The sequence below is a fragment of the Pleurodeles waltl genome, chromosome 8 (assembly GCF_031143425.1).
Source record: "Pleurodeles waltl isolate 20211129_DDA chromosome 8, aPleWal1.hap1.20221129, whole genome shotgun sequence".
In the NCBI taxonomy this organism is placed as follows: Eukaryota; Metazoa; Chordata; class Amphibia; order Caudata; family Salamandridae; genus Pleurodeles; species Pleurodeles waltl.
Genome location: NC_090447.1, coordinates 1,216,307,790 through 1,216,327,312, shown reverse-complemented (window position 1 = coordinate 1,216,327,312; position 19,523 = coordinate 1,216,307,790).

The following is a 19,523-nucleotide window of genomic DNA, read 5'->3' as shown; positions in this document are numbered from 1 at the left end:
CCTCTTCGGCCTCGGGGTTTTCGGATGCCCCGGGCAGATGCGTGGATTTCAGCACTGACAGGACAAAGTCACTGGGGCCGCATCGATCTGGTGGTCATTGCGTGGAAAATTCTACTGCACGGCAGGTGCTGCGTTGATCCCTCTCTGGAAGTTGGGCTGCGTCGAACCGGCTCGGCTGTGCATCGATCCAGTGGGCTGTGCGACGAATTTCCGGTTACTACGCTGGCACTGTGTCGATCTTCTCATTGAGAAGTCAGGCTGCATCGTTTCGGTTCAGCGTGCAGTGAAGTTTTCACAACGATGCAGGCTGTGCATTGTTTCTGGCAGGCTGTGCATCGATTTTCGCCGCACAAGGAGTCCTTCTTGTAGAGATCAAGTCTTTTTGGTCCTGAGACTTCAGGGAACAGGAGGCAAGCTATATCCAAGCCCTCACCACAGGCCAGAGAGCAGCAAGGCAGAAGAGCAACAGCAAGGCAGCAGTCCTTCACAGAAAGCAGTCAGGTGAGTCCTTTGGGCAGCCAGGCGGTTCTTCCTGGCAAGATGCAGTTTCTGGTTTAGGTTCTCTTCTCCAGGAAGTGTCTGTGACAAGAGTGTCTTGTCTAGAAGTGTCTAAGTTGGTTCAGCGTGCAGTGAAGTTTTCACAACGATGCAGGCTGTGCATTGTTTCTGGCAGGCTGTGCATCGATTTTCGCCGCACAAGGAGTCCTTCTTGTAGAGATCAAGTATTTTTGGTCCTGAGACTTCAGGGAACAGGAGGCAAGCTATATCCAAGCCCTCACCACAGGCCAGAGAGCAGCAAGGCAGAAGAGCAACAGCAAGGCAGCAGTCCTTCACAGAAAGCAGTCAGGTGAGTCCTTTGGGCAGCCAGGCGGTTCTTCCTGGCAAGATGCAGTTTCTGGTTTAGGTTCTCTTCTCCAGGAAGTGTCTGTGACAAGAGTGTCTTGTCTAGAAGTGTCTAAGTTGGTAGGGTCAGAGACCCTGCTTATATACCCAAATGTGCCTTTGAAGTGGGGGAGACTTCAAAGAGTGGCTTAAAAGTACACAAGGTCCCCCTTCAGTTCCATCCTGTCTGCCAGGGTCCCAGTAGGGGGTGTGGCAGTCCTTTGTGTGAGGGCAGGCTACTGTCCTTTGACATGTAGGTGTCAAGCCCTCTGCCCTCCCAGTCCAGGAAGACACATTCAAAATGCAGACATATGCAAGTGAGGCTGAGTATCCTGTGTTTGGGGTGTGTCTGAGTGAATGCACAAGGGAGCTGTCAACTAAACCTAGACAGACATGGATTGGGAGGCATAGAAGGACTTAAGTGCAGAGAAATGCTCACTTTCTAAAAGTGCCATTTCTAAAATAGCAATATTAAATCCAACTTCACTGTTTTGTATCACCATTCTGGTCATACTAAATATGACCTGGGTACTCCTTTCAGATCAGGATCTACAAAGCAAACAGCATCGGAGGGTAGCCCCAATGCTATCCTATGAAAGGAGCAGGCCTCTCAGCAGTGTAGAAATGAATTTAAGAGTTTTACACTACCAGGACATATAGAACACACATGTTCATGTCCTGCCTTTTACCTACATAGCACTCTGCCCCATGGGCTACCAGAGCCTACCTTAGGGGTGACTTATATGTAGAAAAAGGGGAGTTTAAGGCTTGACAAGTACTTTTAAATGCCAAGTCGAAGTGGCAGTGAAACTGCAAACACAGGCACTGCAGAGGCAGGCTTGAGACATGGTTATGGGGCTACTTATGCGTGTGGCACAACCAGTGCTGCAGCCCACTGGTAGCATTTAATTTACAGTCCCTGGGCACATGACTAGGGACTTACAAGTACATTAAATAAGCCAAATCGGTATGAGCCAATGTCACCATGTTGTTAAGCATATGCACTTTAGCACTGGTTAGCAGTGGTGAACTGCGCAGAGTCCTAAAGCCAGTACATTTGAGGTCAGAGAAAGAGAAAGAGGAAGGCAAAACATTTGGGGGTGACCCTGCAGAAAGGCCATTTCCAACAGGTGACTTATAAGTGACCTGGTGTAGTGTAAATGACAGTGAAAGGGTGCATGCACCTTTTCACTCAGGCTGCAATGGCAGTCCTGCTGAAGCCTTTGCATGGGCTCCCTATGGGTGGCAAAAGTTATGCTGCAGCCCATAGGGATCCCCTGAAACCCCAATGCCCTGGGTACCTAGGTACCAAATACTATGGACTTATAAAGGGTCACCAGTATGCCAATTCTGGGTGAAATACTGGGTTACCAATATGCAACAACCACATTTAGAGGAGAGAGAGCATAATCACTGGTGTCCTGGTTTGTTCAGGTTCTTCTTGGTGGTTCCGGCATAGAGGACATTGCTGTAGTCAAGTATGCGCATGATTAAGGCGTGTGTCATGGCAGTCGGTTGGTATCCATCTGAAAGTCTTCCGTAGCAGTCAGAGGGTGTTAAAGCAGGTGGAAGCAACGGAGTTGACCTGTCTGGTCATGGTGAGCATTGAGTCAAGGATGATGCCAAGGTTTTGTGCATGGTCAGTAGGGGCGGGGGGAGATATCTGAGTGTTGATGGCACCAGGAGTCATCTCAGGCTGATGAGGAGGGTCCCAGGATGAGGATCTCAGTTTGGTCAGCGTTCAGATTAAGGCAACACTCCCTTATCCAGGTGGGGACTGCTTCCTTCCCATCCCTGAAGTTCTACTTGGCTGTTAAGGGGTTCTGAGTCAGGGAGATGATCAGCTGGGTGTCATCATCTTAGGAGGCTATATTCATACTGTAGTCCCTGATGATGTGGGCGAGGGGGATCATGTAGATGTTAAACAGCGTTGGGCTCAGCAATGATCCTTGGGGTATTCCCAATATATTGGTATATTACGAAATACCGTCACATCCATCATCTAACCTGCTTAGGGCTGTCAGGAGAAACTTTGTGTTTTTATAAATGGGAACTAGTAACTTTGCATGGGCCTGCATAAACAGGCAATTATTGTCCCATGAAACTGCACCACGAGTTTACCCTTTTTAAAATGGCTGTAAAAGAATATACAAATCAAGCAAGAGCAATCCTTCTTCTACAGGTGTGAGAAGGATGCAACATGTCTACATCTAACACAAATAATGTATTATTCTTCAAAAACGATAATGCCACAGAAAAGAGCCTAACTAGACAGATTTAAGAAAAATACATTTAAAGAACTTCATCAAAAGTTATGTTGTTGAAAAGTAGTATGTAATATTATGAGAAGCATGAAAGCAATGAAAAGCAATAGAGCTTTGAAAAACCAGACAAATGTTGTTGACTGTCTAGTTGACAAGGTGTTTGTATCAGAAAGAAAGTTATTTATTATCATTTTGAAGAGAATGAGATGTTCAAATGAACTGATTAATTCACTGAATTATTCTTGTCTTCATAAGGTTCAAATGAGTAAAGCAAATGTTTGCATATTTTTCCAGGGTGAATAGAAACACACTTCTAAGACTGAGACAGTTTTTTAATGAGGAGAGCTATGTACAAGCAAATCAGTTAGTATTTGCAATTGATAGAAATGGGCATGGATAGGAAATGAAGGAAGGAATTGAAAAAGAAAAATACCTAGAAATGTAAAAGAACAAATAACTAATAAAGTTTTAGGTCAAAATCCCCAGAATCCAGTTTTTTGTGGAAATATAGTGATACATGCAACTTAAGACAACAGTCTTTTGACAAACTTAAAATGCTCTTAAACAAAAACAGCAGGCGAACTGTAAAACAAAAACTGACTACTCCAAAGCCTCGATTCTTGTTAAGTAGGAAACCTTACAAATCTTTAAGGACATTCATTGGCTTGCTTATCACACCAGATCCGTGACAGTATTTTCCATCATATCCAAACGCTGTCAGTGCACCACATTAAAATGCGTAATCTTGTAAAAAGTTTATATTTTATAAGAAGTCCAACTCTTCTGCTTCAAAACTAATTGATATGCCATCAAGAGTCAATCATTCTGAAGACAGTTCTGTAACAGATGGCATTCAAATGCAATGCTTTGGTCCTGAAAGGGCAAGTGAAGAGACTGAGGCCCATATTTATACTTTATGTGCACCAAATTTGCATAATTTTTTTATGCAAATGCGGCGCAAATTTACAAAACACAATTATATTTTGGAAGTTTGTGCTGCTTTTGCATAAAGAAATGACATAAACGCGGCACACAAAAAGTATAAATATGGGCCTGAGATGGTTGCTGAGAACAACACTGAAAATTGTAGTGCTTGCACAGGTTAGATACATTTAAAAATGAAATTTATACATTTCCAAGGAAAACTGCAGACATTTTAGAGAGGGTGTGTGTTTGTTGCTGGGGAACTCACTACAAAATCACAAGTCAAAAAAATTGATATTTATGAAATAACAGAAGATAGTGATCTAGTACAATTGTTTAAACTTGCTCTTTGTTTAATCACTGAAGAAAAGTTTGACTTGTGCATAAACCAGATCGTCTGTAAATACTGTACTAACAAACTGGAGGATAATATAATGTCTGCTAGATCAATTCATAACAAATTGGAAGTATTTCTAATTCCTCCCCAACTGCAAAACCTCAATGTGTATAAAACTAATCTTTATATAGGCAGCACGTCCATTACAAGCCATTGTTAAAATGGAGACTAAAAACAAACAAGTTCCCTCCTTCTGAACTACTAAAAGGTTTGCAAGGTAAAGTTGTGTACTTGCCTTTGAATATGAAGGAGAGTATTGAAATTATGGAGGTGATGGAGAAGAACCACTAGTGGTTCTAGTGAATGGAGTACTCAACAAAGACAAAATATTTTGGCAGGGACTTGTCACCATCGGTAGGGCAAATATGCTTTAAAATATTCTAAATAGAAAATCTATTTTACAAAGATTTTGTTGCAGAGCAATATGTTACCTGTCTTAGGACAGAAAGTTGCCCATCAGCTACTTCTGCTCAAAAGGTTGATTTAGGTTAAGCAACAAAAATATATGAACATTACAACTTTAACCCTCTCCTTTACAGTGACATGATGGGTAATTATTTAGAATTGTGACAAATGAAGCAAGGTAAAAGAAAACCAGTAAGAGTGTGGGAAAAGAGTTTAGAAGCACAATGTTTTCTGATGTTTCCTACAGGGCAAGGTGGCCATTATCATGAATGTCCACTATAGATGCCTACAACAGAATATAGATCCAGTAGATTGTACTCTGAAGATCCCCACTTCAAGCAAAACATATCATGCATTGTCTACCTTTTGTTTGAGAGTGATCTCTCAGTGCTATCATATGCTGAGGGCCATTTATGAGAACAGGCACATGGTTTAATGACATCACCGTGAGAGGTTTTGTGGAAAAAGTACATGGTAAAGATGAGGTTCTAGAAAGTAATTTGATGAAATTCATAGCTTGCCAACATGGTACAAATGAATATTGGTTCTGTTGTCATGGTGAGCTAAAAATGTATGTTACACAATCTTCGCTTATTCACCTGGTTTGTTACTTTGAGCTGTACAGAATATGCTTGAGATGATCTTCATGACTTTCTCAAGAAAACTAATGAAAACATTCCAGGGATTGATTTCAAGTCTGCATGTGAATTGTGTCCCATTGATCCTGCAAATATCTGTAGATATTTCAAACAAAGATTTTAAACTATGCTTCATTTTATCTGCAATAAAAATAATCGATTACCAGGTGAGGTTATGGACTTCTTCTGGTGATAGGAATACCAAGCAAGAGGAGCACCACATAAACATGTTATTATGGATGAAAGGTGCACTAAAGTTTGGTGAAGATACTGATGAGTCAGCGTTATCATTCATTGAGCAAAATGTAACTTGTGACATTCCAAAAGTGTCTCAGAACAGAACTCATACGCAACTAGTCTTGCAATTCTAGTCACATGAAAGTGGCAAATATTGTCGATGGACATGCAAAGCATAAAGGAAATACTACATCAAGACCCTCATTATGAGTCTGGTGGTCCTAGGACCGCCAGACTTGTGATGGCCGTCGGACCACCGGCAAAACAGCGGTTAAGGCCTCCACATCATGACATGCGAAAGCACCTCAGTTGGACCGCCAGCACCGCCATTTCTCCTCCACTGGAGGGGATGGCGGTGCTGGCGGTGCTGGCGGTGCTGGCGGTGCTGGCGGCCCTAATCTGCCTAATCTGCCAGGGCAGCTCTGCCCTGAGGATTACACATCCCTGCTTCACCGGCTTTTACATCGTGGTTGCACTTGGCATGGGCAGTGCAGGGGTCCCCAGAGCCAGCCCTGTTGCGCTGTTCACTATTTCAATCAATGGTAAAAAAACTGGAATCTTTAGAGAAAACAGTTTCACATACTACTGGTTTAGACTCTAAACGTCTGAAAAATGTGCAGATGAATATTGAGGAGAGATTACTGATATAAAGAATACACTTCATTACATATCCCAACAGAACAACAGAGTACAAATATAATCTGACTAAATTTGTTCACACTGAGGAAGGAAACAAAATAGGAAAATATGCTGCCATATTACTCCTGGTAAGTGATTGCTATGTGAAAAGACAATAGTTTCTTCCATATTTGGCCTAATCTGTCACCGTTCACAAACTTCATGGATTTGTTGGACGCAGCTATGATAATTGTAGGTCACACAGGGCAGATGTACGACCATTTCCTTTTGTGACTCACAAATTGCAAATTTTTGCAACTTGCAATTTTTGAGTCACAAATGGAAACGAGTCAGATGGCAATTTGCGACCCATTAGGAGTGGGCAACAACACAGGGATGATGGCCTGCTGGGGACAGCAGACCACCATGTCTTTGTAAATAAAGCAACTCATTTTTAGGGTCGAGCCTGCGTTACATGCGCTTGCACATGCATATCGCTAGCGAGACGCTTTAGGTATTAGAAAAGGACTCGGAGCCCCGTTGACGTCACGTCAGTGTCTTTCATTGGCAAGTTGGCTTGCCTGTTAGAATCCACTTCTTATGATTAGTGGAAGGCACGCATACATCATGCCTTTTCCGGTAGTTAGCCCTCCTCGAGCGCAGCGACCAAGCACAGAAAACATGCGAGGCTCGCTAGGTTTGTGGACTACTTTTTCTCTGTTTTTGCAGCGCAATCTCGCTGGGCAGAAGTCCAGCGCTTTACATACTATCAACCTTGTTTAATTGGTGCAAACAGACCTTATAGACCTTTCGGTGAAGCTTGAAATTCTCAGTGAATTTTAAGAATGGTGTAAAAATTGTTGGCGCTGTCGCAAAAGTAAATTGTTTTTTGAGTGCTTCTTTTGTATATATTCATGGCTGTTTAGTGTTGTTTATAGTTAGGGCGTGTAGGCACAGGTAAACAAATTTGTTTCATCGTTCTTTTTAATTTTCAGGGAGCTTTTGCGCGCTTTTGCGCGCTTTTGGTAATTTGTTAGAAAGGTGCAGTGCGCTTCTAACTTTTAAGCAACTTGAAAATTACATATGCTTTCCTTTACTTTAGTTGATTGTGTGTGTTTTTGTGGTACCTTAAAGTCACTGAGATTCTTCTTCTGTGGGGTTTTATAAACATAAAATTTGAAAAGTGAGTCCGTGTTTGCAAACGCTTACAAATATATTTTCTTGTGTTAAAGGAACGTGTCTGCACTTTGGAAAGCGCTTTTGGTTATTAGTTTTAAAGGGAGAAGCGTGATGTGTTACGATCTAATGTAGCGCGCTTTTACAATTTAAAGCAAATTAAAGTTTGCTTTAAGTGTTTTAAGTGCCTTAACTAAAGTGCATCTGTGTTGGCAAACGGTTAACAATTATTGTGTGTTTTCATTTGCTGTTGGTGCAGTTGGTTTTGTGGTACCTTAAAGCATGGTGCTTCTTGTTTTGTACAATTGTTTTTTTTTAAGTTAGGAAGTGGGTCCTTGTTGGGAAACGTAAACAAACTTTGGCATTTTCAGTCGGAGGCTCTGTTATTTGATGTAGTGCCTATATTGTTTCTTGAGATTGGTGGGGTGGGTGGGAGTGGAGGGGGCTGGGAAACACATAGGTGGAAGATTTCAAATGGAAAACACACGCCCTGTGAGGTATTTCCAGCAGAATAAGAATGCTCTGTTGTCATACAGCTGTTTCTTTTGCTTTTTTATGTGCAAACTTTCAAGAAAGTCTTAAAGTGTTAAGCGAGCATGTATGCGCTTTGGAAAGTGTGCTTGTTTATTTGCTTATGAAGTTGAAGTGCAATGCATTTTTAGCAAACACAGCATGCTTTTACCTTTTGTGCTAACAAATAAATATGTTTTTGAAGCGTACATGCGCTCTTTTTACAATAAATATTAAAGTTTGTTTAGATGGTGTGAATACGCATTAGTTAGATTTGCAAAAATGTTGGGTTCAGCATTGTAGGAGGCTGGCCTGGCTTGTAGTGGGTACCAAGGGTCCTTACACCTTGTGCCAGGTCCAGTTATCCCTTATTAGTAGAATAGAGGTGTTTCTAGCAGCTTAGGCTGATAGAAGGTAGCTATGGCAAAGCAGCTTAGGCTGAACTAGGAGACATGCAAAGCTCCCACTATACCACTTATGTCATATGCACAATATCATAAGAAAACACAATACACAGAGTTACTAAAAATAAAGGTACTTTGGGCCAGATGTACGAAAAAGGCAATTTGCGACTTGCAAATTGCGAGTCCCTGCGACTCGCAATTTGCAAGTCGCAAATTGCTATGCAGTACGGTGTCTCAGACACCGACTGCAACTCGCAATGGGGTCGCAATGACCCACCTCATGAATATTCATGAGGTGGGTCGCAAATTGCGGCCCCATTGCGAGTATGGGCACTCGCTAACATGGAGGCCTGCTGACGTCAGCAGGCCTCCATGTTAGCGACCTGCTTGTCAATAAAGCAGGTTTTTTTTTTTTTAAGTGCACTACAAAAAAAAACGAAACCTTTAGTTTCGGATTTTTCAGGGCAGGGAGTGGTCCCTTGGACCACTCCCTGCCCTGAAAAAATTTTTTTGGGTGCAATCACAAACTGGAAGGGGTCCCATGGGGACCCCTTCCAATTTGCGATTGGGTTACCATCCACTTGAAGTGGATGGTAACTGCGATGCCATTTGCGACCGCATATGCGGTCGCAAATGGTATTGCATCCCAATGCGACTCGCAAATAGGAAGGGAACACCCCTTCCTATTTGCGAGTCTGAAATGCATTTTGCGAGTCGGTAACGACTCGCAAAATGCATTTCTGCATTGGGATTCGCGTTTTGCGACTCGCAAACGCCAAATTTTGCCGTTTGCGAGTCGCAAAACGTTTTGTACATCTGGCCCCTTATTTTTATGACAATATGCCACAAGTATCTCAGTAAGTACCCTCAGTAAGAAGGTAAGTAATATACACAAGTTATATGTACACAAACCACAAATAGGTAAGTAAGAGTAAAAAAAGTAATGCAAGCAGTGTAGAATTACAATAGGTTGCAATAGGTAAGCATAGGTCTAGGGGCAACACAAACCATATACTCCAAAAGTGGAATGAGAATCACGTATGGACCCCAGACCTATGGGAGCTTGTAGAGGGTCGCTGGGACTGTAAGAAAACAGTCAGGGTGTCCAGGATACCCCAGCCCAAGACCCTGAAAAGTAGGAGTAAAGTACACCTACTACCCCAAAAGAGCACAATAGTCGTGATAGGGGGATTCTGCAAGAACAACAAACACCAGCAGTGCACTGAAAACGGATTCCTGGACCTGAGGACCTGCAAAGAAAGGGGACCAAGTCCAATAGTCGTGACAGTGTCCGGGGGGGCAGGAGCCCAGGAAACCCTGGACAAAGGTGCAAGGAAGCTGTCTCTGGATGGAAGAAGCTTGGAATTCTGTAAGAACGAAGAAAACTAGGAACTTCTCCTTTAGATGGAAGATGTCCCACGTCGCGATGAAGGTTTCAGAAGTATTCCCATGCAGAAATACTGCAAACAAGCCTTGCTAGCTGCAAGGGTTGAGGTAAAGGTTTTTGGGTGCTGCTGAGGACCAGGAAGGACCAGGATATCGCCCCTTGAAGGAGAAGACAGAGGGGGTTCTCAGCAACTCAGAGAGCCCTTACAGAAGCAGGCAGCACCCACAGAAGTACCTGAACAGGCACTTGGAAGATTTGTGAACTGGAGTCCATGCAGAGTTACAAAAGAGGGTCCCACGACGTCGGAAGCCAACTCAGCGGGTTGAGCACTGCAGGACGGAGTGCTGGGGACCCAAGCTAGGCTGTGCATGAAGGAAATCCTGGAAGAGTGCACAGAAGCTGGAGCAGCTGCAAATCACGCAGCACACAGGTTTGCAGTCTAGCGTGGGGAGGCAAGGACTTACCTCCACCAAACTTGGACTGAAGGATCACTGGACTGTGGGAGTCACTTGGATAGAGTTCCTGTGTTCCAGGGACCACGCTCATCAGGATGAGAGGGGACCCAGAGGACTGGTGATGCAGTCTTTTGATGCCTGCGTTAGCAGGGGGAAGATTCCGTTGACCCACAGGAGATTTCTTCTTGGCTTCTGGTGCAGGGTGAAGGCAGGCGACCCCCAGAGTATGCACCACCAGGAAACAGTTGAGAAAGCTGGCAGGATGAGGTGCTACAATTTTGCTGGTAGTCGTCTTGCTACTTTGTTGCAGTTTTGCAGGCGTCCTGGAGCAGTCAGCGGTCGCTCCTTGGTAGAAGTCGAAGAGGGAGATGCAGAGGAATTCTGGTGAGCTCTTGCATTCATTATCTGAAGAATTCCCCAAAGCAGAGAACCTAAATAGCCAGAAAAGGAGGTTTGGCTACCAAGAAAGGTAATAGCCTATCAGAGGGGGTCTCTGACGTCACCTGCTGGCACTGGCCACTCAGAGCAGTCCAGTGTGCCCCCAACACCTCTGTTTCCAAGATGATAGAGGTCTGGGACACACTGGAGGAGCTCTGGGCACCTCCCCTGGGAGGTACTGGTCAGGGGACCTTTCCTTTGTCCAGTCTCACGCCAGAGCAGGGCTGGGGGATCCCTGAACCGGTGTAGACTGGCTTATGCAGAGATGGGCACCATCTGTGCCCATCAAAGCATTTCCAGAGGCTGAGGGAGGCTATCCTCCCCAGCCCTTCACACCTATGTCCAAAGGGAGGGGGTGTAACACCGTCTCTCAGAGAAAATCCTTTGTTCTGCCTTCCTGGGCCAGGGCTGCCTGGACCCCAGGAGGGCAGAAACCTGTCTGAGGGGTTGGCAGCAGCAGCAGCTGCAGTGGAAACCCCGGAAAGGCAGTTTGGCAGTACCCGGGTTCTGTGCTAGAGACCCGGGGGATCATGGAATTGACCCCCCAATACCAGAATAGTATTGGGGTGACAATTCCATGATCTTAGACACGTTACACGGCCATGTTCGGAGTTACAATTGTGACGCTATACATAGGTAGTGACCTATGTATAGTGCACGCGTGTAATGGTGTCCCCGCACTCACAAAGTCCGGGGAATTTGCCCTGAACGATGTGGGGGCACCTTGGCTAGTGCCAGGATGCCCACACACTAAGTAACTTGGCACCCAACCTTCACCAGGTCAGGTTAGACATATAGGTGACTTGTAAGTTACTTATGTGCAGTGGAAAATGGCTGTGAAATAATGTGGACGTTATTTCACGCAGGCTGCCATGGCAGGCCTGTGTAAGAATTGTCTGAGCTCCCTATGGGTGGCAAAATAAATGCTGCAGCCCATAGGGATCTCCTGGAACCCCAATACCCTGGGTACCTAAGTATCATATACAAGGGAATTATATGGGTGTACCAGTGTGCCAATGAGAATTGGTAAATTTAGTCACTAGCCTGCAGTGACAAATTTGGAAAGCAGAGAGAGCATAAACACTGAGGTTCTGGTTAGCAGAGCCTCAGTGATACAGTTAGGCACTACACAGGGAACACATACAGGGCAAATACTATGAGCACTGGGGTCCTGCCTGGCAGGATCCCAGTGACACAAGGGTTAAAACAACATACATACCTAGATACCACCTATTTGAAGTAGGCAGGTAAACTGTGATTATTTTGAGACTGCATTCCTGTCAAAAAACAATCCCCCTGTGACTCACTATTAGGAAGGGACGCCCTTGGCACACCTCTTCCTAAACTTGACGCACAAACCATATTTTGCGAATCGGTAACAGGTTACCGTCTCGCAAAATTTAGCTTGTGCCTGGCAGAGGCCATTTTAGCTCTCGCAAATGAGCCGAATCTCTGTTTGCGACCACTAAAAACATACCGACATCCGGCCCTAATATTTTAAAGAAGTAATTTGTAATGTTTCTTTAGCACGCATGAGGACATTGTAAGGGCTGTACCTTCTTGATTTTTATGCAAGCAGAGTAAATTCTGCCTCAAATTATGGAATAGAGTAAAGTTGATTGTGAGGGACTTATACTCCTCCTCTGTGCTCATATCCCATTGTTGACAAGCATCCAGCTTTCAGAAAGTGAAAAAGTTCTGAGATTGTATTTGTACATGTTTCAAGAGTTTCAAAAGGAAGTAAACAGTCTACAAAGACTTTAAAAAAGCTGAAAACGAATTAAGTCATCTGTGTTATAGGTTTTCTACTGTCTCATACATCTGGAGTTTCATATTAATGTAAAGTAGTAGTTACTGTTCTATTCTTCCCACAGCTGGTGGTTGAAAACATTGTTCAAAATAAAGAGAAACCTTTATATCAAGCTTTGGCAACTTTTTTCAATTTAGTACACATTGAAAAACACATGTGTAATTCTACTGCCTTTATGCGTGAGATGGTTGAGCACTGTAATGGTGAAACATGGTTCACTTTGAATGTGCAACTAGATACACAGACATTTTTAATGGTAGTGCTAAATGTGTTAGAAAGTGAGGGAATTCGAAATAAATTAAAGGAGCCATGCATGTGTAAATTGCCACTATTCAAGCAGAACAGACATTCAATCAAAGTCACTTGTGTACCTTGCAGTACCATCAGTGTTATTTAAAAAACTATTTGTGAAAGCTGTACAGAACACCTCCTGTCCAGATTGCACATCAAAACGACATTGATTGTAAGACGTAGTTGAAAACTCATGCTACAAAGATGCAGAGCTGATGGTAACAAAATCAACACCAATATCACCAACTTTAAAGCTGGTCAGATGTCAATTCCTAAGAAAACAAACTGTGGCTATTGTTTCTCATCATTGACACTCAATCAGCTCTGGTCACTACACAGTCTACCTTAAAAATTCTTCTGGCTGGACTGAATGTGATAATGCTTTTCTTACTGTATAGCAGAGATTACCCTGGAAACTTTCAAATTCCTATCTTATATTTCCACAACAAACATTCTGGAAGAAATAATACTTAGAAAAATGTATATAGATATCAATAGACAAAAACATTAAAGTTAATTATCTTTGTCCTTATGTACTGCACAGGCACAGTATCTCCTATAGCAACTGATGTTGAAGCCCCTACAGAGTTGTCTAGCTTCTCTACACAAGCCAACTCTGCCCGTGCAAGCCTTTGTGGATGCATAGAACTCAGGTGTCTTCACATCCTTCTGGTAATCATACTATATGGTTTATATTTGCTCCCCCGTCTAAACTCTTTGTTGCAAAGTTTAAAGGTGACTCACATCACTGATACCTTCTTGGCACCTGGCGTCGCTTGAAAAAACTTGCTTCACCAAGGATTTCTTGGGTGGCTAAGGTGGCCGAGCTGGTGCAGAAGCCCCTGGCTGGTTAGCTGATTCAGTTTCTGTTCAAAGCCAAATAGGAAAATAGAGCTGCCAAATATGTGTACTCTCACCAAAGTCCAATAGTGAAATGAAGCAAAAAGGATGGAATCTTCTTCATCTAAATAAAGAAATCCATATTAGCCAATCAGAATCCTTCCAAAGAGTGTTCATTCTCTCCTGGGCCTCTCAAGAGTGTCTCATTGGCATCTCGTGAGACCTCAAAAAATACTTCCTTTATATCTTCTATAGAACAATACGGAAATCCTTTTCTACCTTAAACAACATGTATAACCCCTTTGCCACCAGGCCTTTTCCCCTCAGGTGCCAAGCTGTTTTTGGCTGTTTTGGGCAGTTTGCACTTAGGCCCTCAAAACCTTTTGTCCACATAAGCTACCCATGCCAAAGTTGCATCCTTTTTTCCAACATCCTAGGGATTCTAGAGGAACCCAGAGTTTGTGGGTTCCCCTGGAGGAGACCAAGAAATTATCCAAAATACAGCTAAAATGTAGTTTAAAAAAAAATAGGAAAAGGGCTGCAGGAGAAAGCTTGTGTATTTTTCCCTGACAATGGTATCAACGAAGGGTTTGCAGTGCTAAAATCACCATATTCCCAGCTTTCAGGAACAGGCAGACTTGAGTCAGAAAATCACATTTTTCAACACAATGTTGGCATTTTACTGGGACAGTCTACATTGAAAAAATGTTTGTGTTTTCAGCCTCCTTCCAGTTAGTGACAAAAATGGGTGTGCAACCAATGCTGGATAACAGACAGCTAAACATTTCTGAAAAGTAGACAAATATATGAATTCAGCTAGGGCTCATGTGTGTAGATCCTTCAGGGTTTTCCTACAGAAAGTAACAGCTAAAATAAAAAAATATTGAAATTGAGGTGAAAAAAAGAACCATTTCTGTCCACGTTTTCGTCTAGAACTTTTTCCAGCTATGGCAGATTTTATCAAAGCACTATTCTGTTACGTCTGCTGAAATTTACTGGTTGTGGGGATATATAGGGCTTGTAGGCTCATCAAGAGACCTGGGTACCCAGAGCCAATAAAGAACCAGCACCTTGCAATGGGTTTTCAATGTATACCGGGTATACAGCAATTCATTTGGTGAAATATAAAGAGTGAAAACTAGGTATCAAGGAAACCTTTGTATTTCCAAAATGGACACACGATATGGTGTTGAGAAGCAGTGGTTATTTGCACATCTCTGAATTCCACGGTCCCCATACTAGCATGTGAATTAAAGGGCATTTCCCAAATAGTGTCTTAAGTTTGGAAGGAAATATTGTAGAGAAAGACAAGGGGCAATAACATTTGTTGTCTATTCTGTGTTTCCTCAAGTCTCTTGATAAAAATGGTACCTCACTTGTATAGGTAGGCCTAATGCCAGCGACAGGAAACGCAACATGGACACATCACATTTTTACATTGAAATCTGATGTGCTTTTTGTAAAGTGCCTTGCTGTGGATTTTGGCCTCTAGCTCAACTGGCACCTAGGAAAACCTACCAAACCAGTGCATTTTGTGAAAACTAGACACCTAGAGGAATCCAGGATGGGGTGACTTGTGGGGCTCTCACCAGGTTCTGTTACCCAGTATCCTTTGCAAACCTACAAATGTGGCAAAAAACACTTTTTCCTCACATTTCGGTGATAGAAAGTTCTTGAATCTGAGAGGAGCCACACATTTCCTTCCACCCAGCATTCCCCCAAGTCTCTCAATAAAAATGGTACCTCACTTGTGTGGGTAGGCCTAGTGCCCGCAACAGGAAATGCCCCAAAACACAACATGGACACATCATATTTCCCCAAAGAAAACTGATCTGCTTTTTGCAAAGTGCCTAGCTATGAATTTTGGCCTCTAGCTCAGCTGGCACCTAGGGAAACCTAGCAAACCTATACATGTTTTTAAAACTAGCAGCCTAGAGAAATTCAAAATGGTTTGACTTGTGGGGCTCTCATCAGGTTCTGTCACCCAGAATCCTATGCAAACCTCAAAATTTGGCAAAAAAACACTTTTTCCTCAAATTTCGGTGTGGAAAGTTCAGGAATCTAGGAGGAGCCACAAATTTCCTTCCACCCAGCATTCCCCTAAATTTCCCAATGAAAGTGGTGCCTCACTTGTGTGGGTAGGCCTAGTGCCTGCGACAGGCAATGCCCCAAAACACAACATGGACACATCACATTTTCCAAAAGGAAACTGACCTGTTTTTTTCAAAGTGCCTAGCTGTGGATTTTGCCCTCTAGCTCATCCGGAATCTAGGAAAACCTAGCAAACCTGGACATTTCTGACAACTAGACACCTAGGGGAACCCAGTATGGGGTAACTTGTGGCGCTCTCATCAGTTTCTGTTACCCAGAGTCCTTAGTAAACCTCAAATTGTGGTATAAAAACACTTTGTCCTCACATTTTGGTGCAGCAACATTCTGGAATCTGAGGGGAGCCACAAACGTCCTTCTACCCAGCATTCCCCCGCGTCTCCTGATAAAAATGCTACCTCACTTGTGTGGGTAGGCCTTGTGGCCACAACAGGAAATGCCCCAAAACACCATGTGGACACATCAAATTTATCAAATACAAAACTGCCTGTTTTTGGGGGGGGGGGTGACTGCGTTTCTGGTCCTAGGCTCAGCAGCCATCTAGGGAAACCCACCAAACCCCGACATTTATGAAAGCTAGACACCCAAGGGAGTCCAGGGAGGTGGGACTTGCGTGGATCTCCTAGTGTTTTCTTACCCAGAATCCTCAGCAAACCTCAAATGTAGCAAAAAATCACATTTTCTCCACATTTCTGTGTGGGATCACCGCACTGGCACACATTTCCTACCACCCAACGTTCCCCTAAGTCTCCCAATAAAAATTATACCTCAGTTTTGTAGGTGGGCCAAGTGCCTGTGACAGGGAAAAGCCAAAAACATATCAAAATTGAGGGGGAACCAAAGCGGTCCAAAAGGGCAGTTTGGAAAAAGAACTTCTTTAGGCTGACAAGTGGGCCAGAATTTTTATCTGTATAGATGCAACAATGCTGGGTAGTAGGAATTTTGTGGATTCCTGCAGATTCCGGAAGGTTCCATCATAAATATGTGGGAAAAATGTGTGATTTCAAACAAAGTTGGAGGTTTGCAAGGCATTGTGGGTAAGCAAATGGTGCGGGGTGCATGTGAAGCACACGCCCTGGACTCACCCAGATGTTTAGTTTTCAGATGTGTCTAGGTCTCATAGATTTTTCTACATGACAGCGTCCCAAAGTGCAAAAAGTGCAGCCCTCACCATTCCAAGTGGGATGAATTTGAGAGCTAGGCAAGCTCTCATAGCCCAAATGTAAAACCAAAACCCAAAATAATCAAATGTCCTCTTGCTAGCCATTGGGATAAGATCTTTTAGTGTGTGGGGAGAGCTGAAAGACTGTTACCCCCTTCAGTTGGGGTGGGGGGATAACCATGCCCAAACCGGTTGGTAGCCACCATCTCTCTATTTTATTTTTTAATTCCCTGGCATCTAGTAGGCTTTTTGCCCCCCGGGGAGTGGATCGGGGATAATTGCCCCATCTGTCCACCGGTGGGCATAAGAACTTTGTCCCCAATTATTTGGGGTGGGGGTATGGCCATACCGCCATCCTCTTTTTTGGAAAAATATTCTTCCCTGGTCTCTAGTGGGCTTTTTGCCCACCTTGGGGGCAGATGGGCATTACAAAAATAGGCCAATCTGCCCCGAGGGGGCAGAAATGGCCAAAAGTAATGTGCCCCCATGGGGATCGACCCTTGCGCAAGGGGCTGCCCCCTAACAAAACATACACATACACCAATCCCTGGTGCCTAAGTGGCCTGAAATGAATTTGCCCCCCAGGGGAGCAACCCTTGCCTAAGTGGTCGCTCCCCATCTGTAAAAAAAATTAAAATTAAAATCCCTGGTGCCTAGTGGTTTCTGCCCCCCTTGGGGGCTGATCGGCCTAATTAAAATAGGAGAATCTGCCCCCAAGGGGGCAGAAATGGCCTAAAATATAATTGCGCCTAGGGGAGCAACCCTTGCCTAAGGGGTCGCTCCGCTTGCGTGAAATTAGCACACAAAAAAATCCCTGGTGTCCAGTGGTTTTTGTCCCTCCCCCAATTAGGGGCAGATTGGCCTAAGAAAAATAGGCCGATCCGTCCCCAAGGGGGACAGAAATGGCCTAAAATAAATTTGCCCCCCAGGGGAGTGACCCTTGCCTAAGTGGTTGCTCCCTTTGTGTGAAATTGTCAAATAAACACAAAATCCCTGGTGTATAGTTGTTTCTCCCTCCATTGAGGCAGATTGGCCTAATAAAAATAGGCCAATCTGCCCCCAAGGAGGGCGGAAATGGCTTAAAATAAATGTGCCCCCCACGGGAGCTAACCTTGCTTAAGGGGTCACTCCCCACCTACAAAAACAAAAAGAAGATCTCTGGTGCATAGAGGTTTCTGGTTCCCTTGGGGGTAGATGGGCCTAATTACCATAGGCCAATCTGCCCCTAACGGGGGCAGAAATGGCCTTATTATAAAATTCTCCCCCTGGGGAGGGATCATTGCCCAAGGGGCCGCTCCCCTTCTTTGTTTATCTAAGGTAAATAAACTCCCTGGTGTCTAGTGGGCATTTCTGCAGCCTGATCACTTTCTGATTGGGCTGTAGAAATGCTCAGAAAGACATCAAAGGAAAGTAAAAGCCTTTCCTTTCCTTTGATGTCACTCTGCCTGCCCCCACCCCCGATCGGAAGAGAAATGTAAATATTTCTCTTCTGATAGCACTGGAAGCTGAGCTTCCAGCAGGATGGGGGCGACCTCTGATGAGGCCAACAAGCGACCACGCGCTGATGTCATCAGATGCCACTGAGGGGGGGTATCCCTGCCCAGGGGAGGGGGCTGGGAGGCCCTCATTAGGAGCACTAGCGCTTCCCCCGAAGGCCGGGTTCAGGACGTAATAGTTACGTCCTCGGCACCCGAGCTGTGCTGCTGAAGCGTAACCGTTACCTCCTCGGCACCCAAGGGGTTAATGTTCTATTTTGTTGAAAATTACACTAAAAGATTGTAATTCACTTTACCTCTAAATATGCAATCTCACATGTGGGTTGTGCGAGCCAAAAAAGATATATAGCCCTCTTGGAGTCAACGCATTGTGTATCTGGCTCCCATAAGTGTCTTGTGGGAGCAATCACTGAAAAAAAAGTATAACTAAGTATCAGAATTTAATAGTAACTGAACACATTATAAAGGATCATATAGAATAAATGATAATGCAATTTAGAACTTTATGATCTCATGAGTCTTCCACAAGTTTCCTATGGTCCTCTCAAGAGAGTACTGACAGTTGAAAAAAAGATTGCTGGTGACATGTCCTGATATCAGAGTTACAGTAACTGAACAAATAAACAATTTCTAATAAATATTTATCTGCTTAATACTCAAACACACTTTGCAAAGATTTTGCAAACTGTCAACCATATCCTGTTTTGTTACAATAAAAAACATTATTTTACTAAAATAATGTCTAATCACAGCATACTTCATACAGTCATTCTATGATACATACACTCCAAAGAAAATACGAAAGTAGAAATTCACTGAAAAAACAGAAGTTAAAGTAATGTTATAGTTAGGCGAATTTCTCAGTGACAACATTAATGTTTTGAACCAAAAAACACACAGGAATTCAGCAGATGTATTTAGTAGCACTAACTATAACTTGCGCCCCACCATGCACTGCTTATGGCCTCACATATGACATCAATCATGACACTCTATGATATAATTTATGACATCACAGATGACATCTCAAATGTCGTTTTTGTTACCCAAGGTGTGAAATGAACTTTCAATTGATTTAAG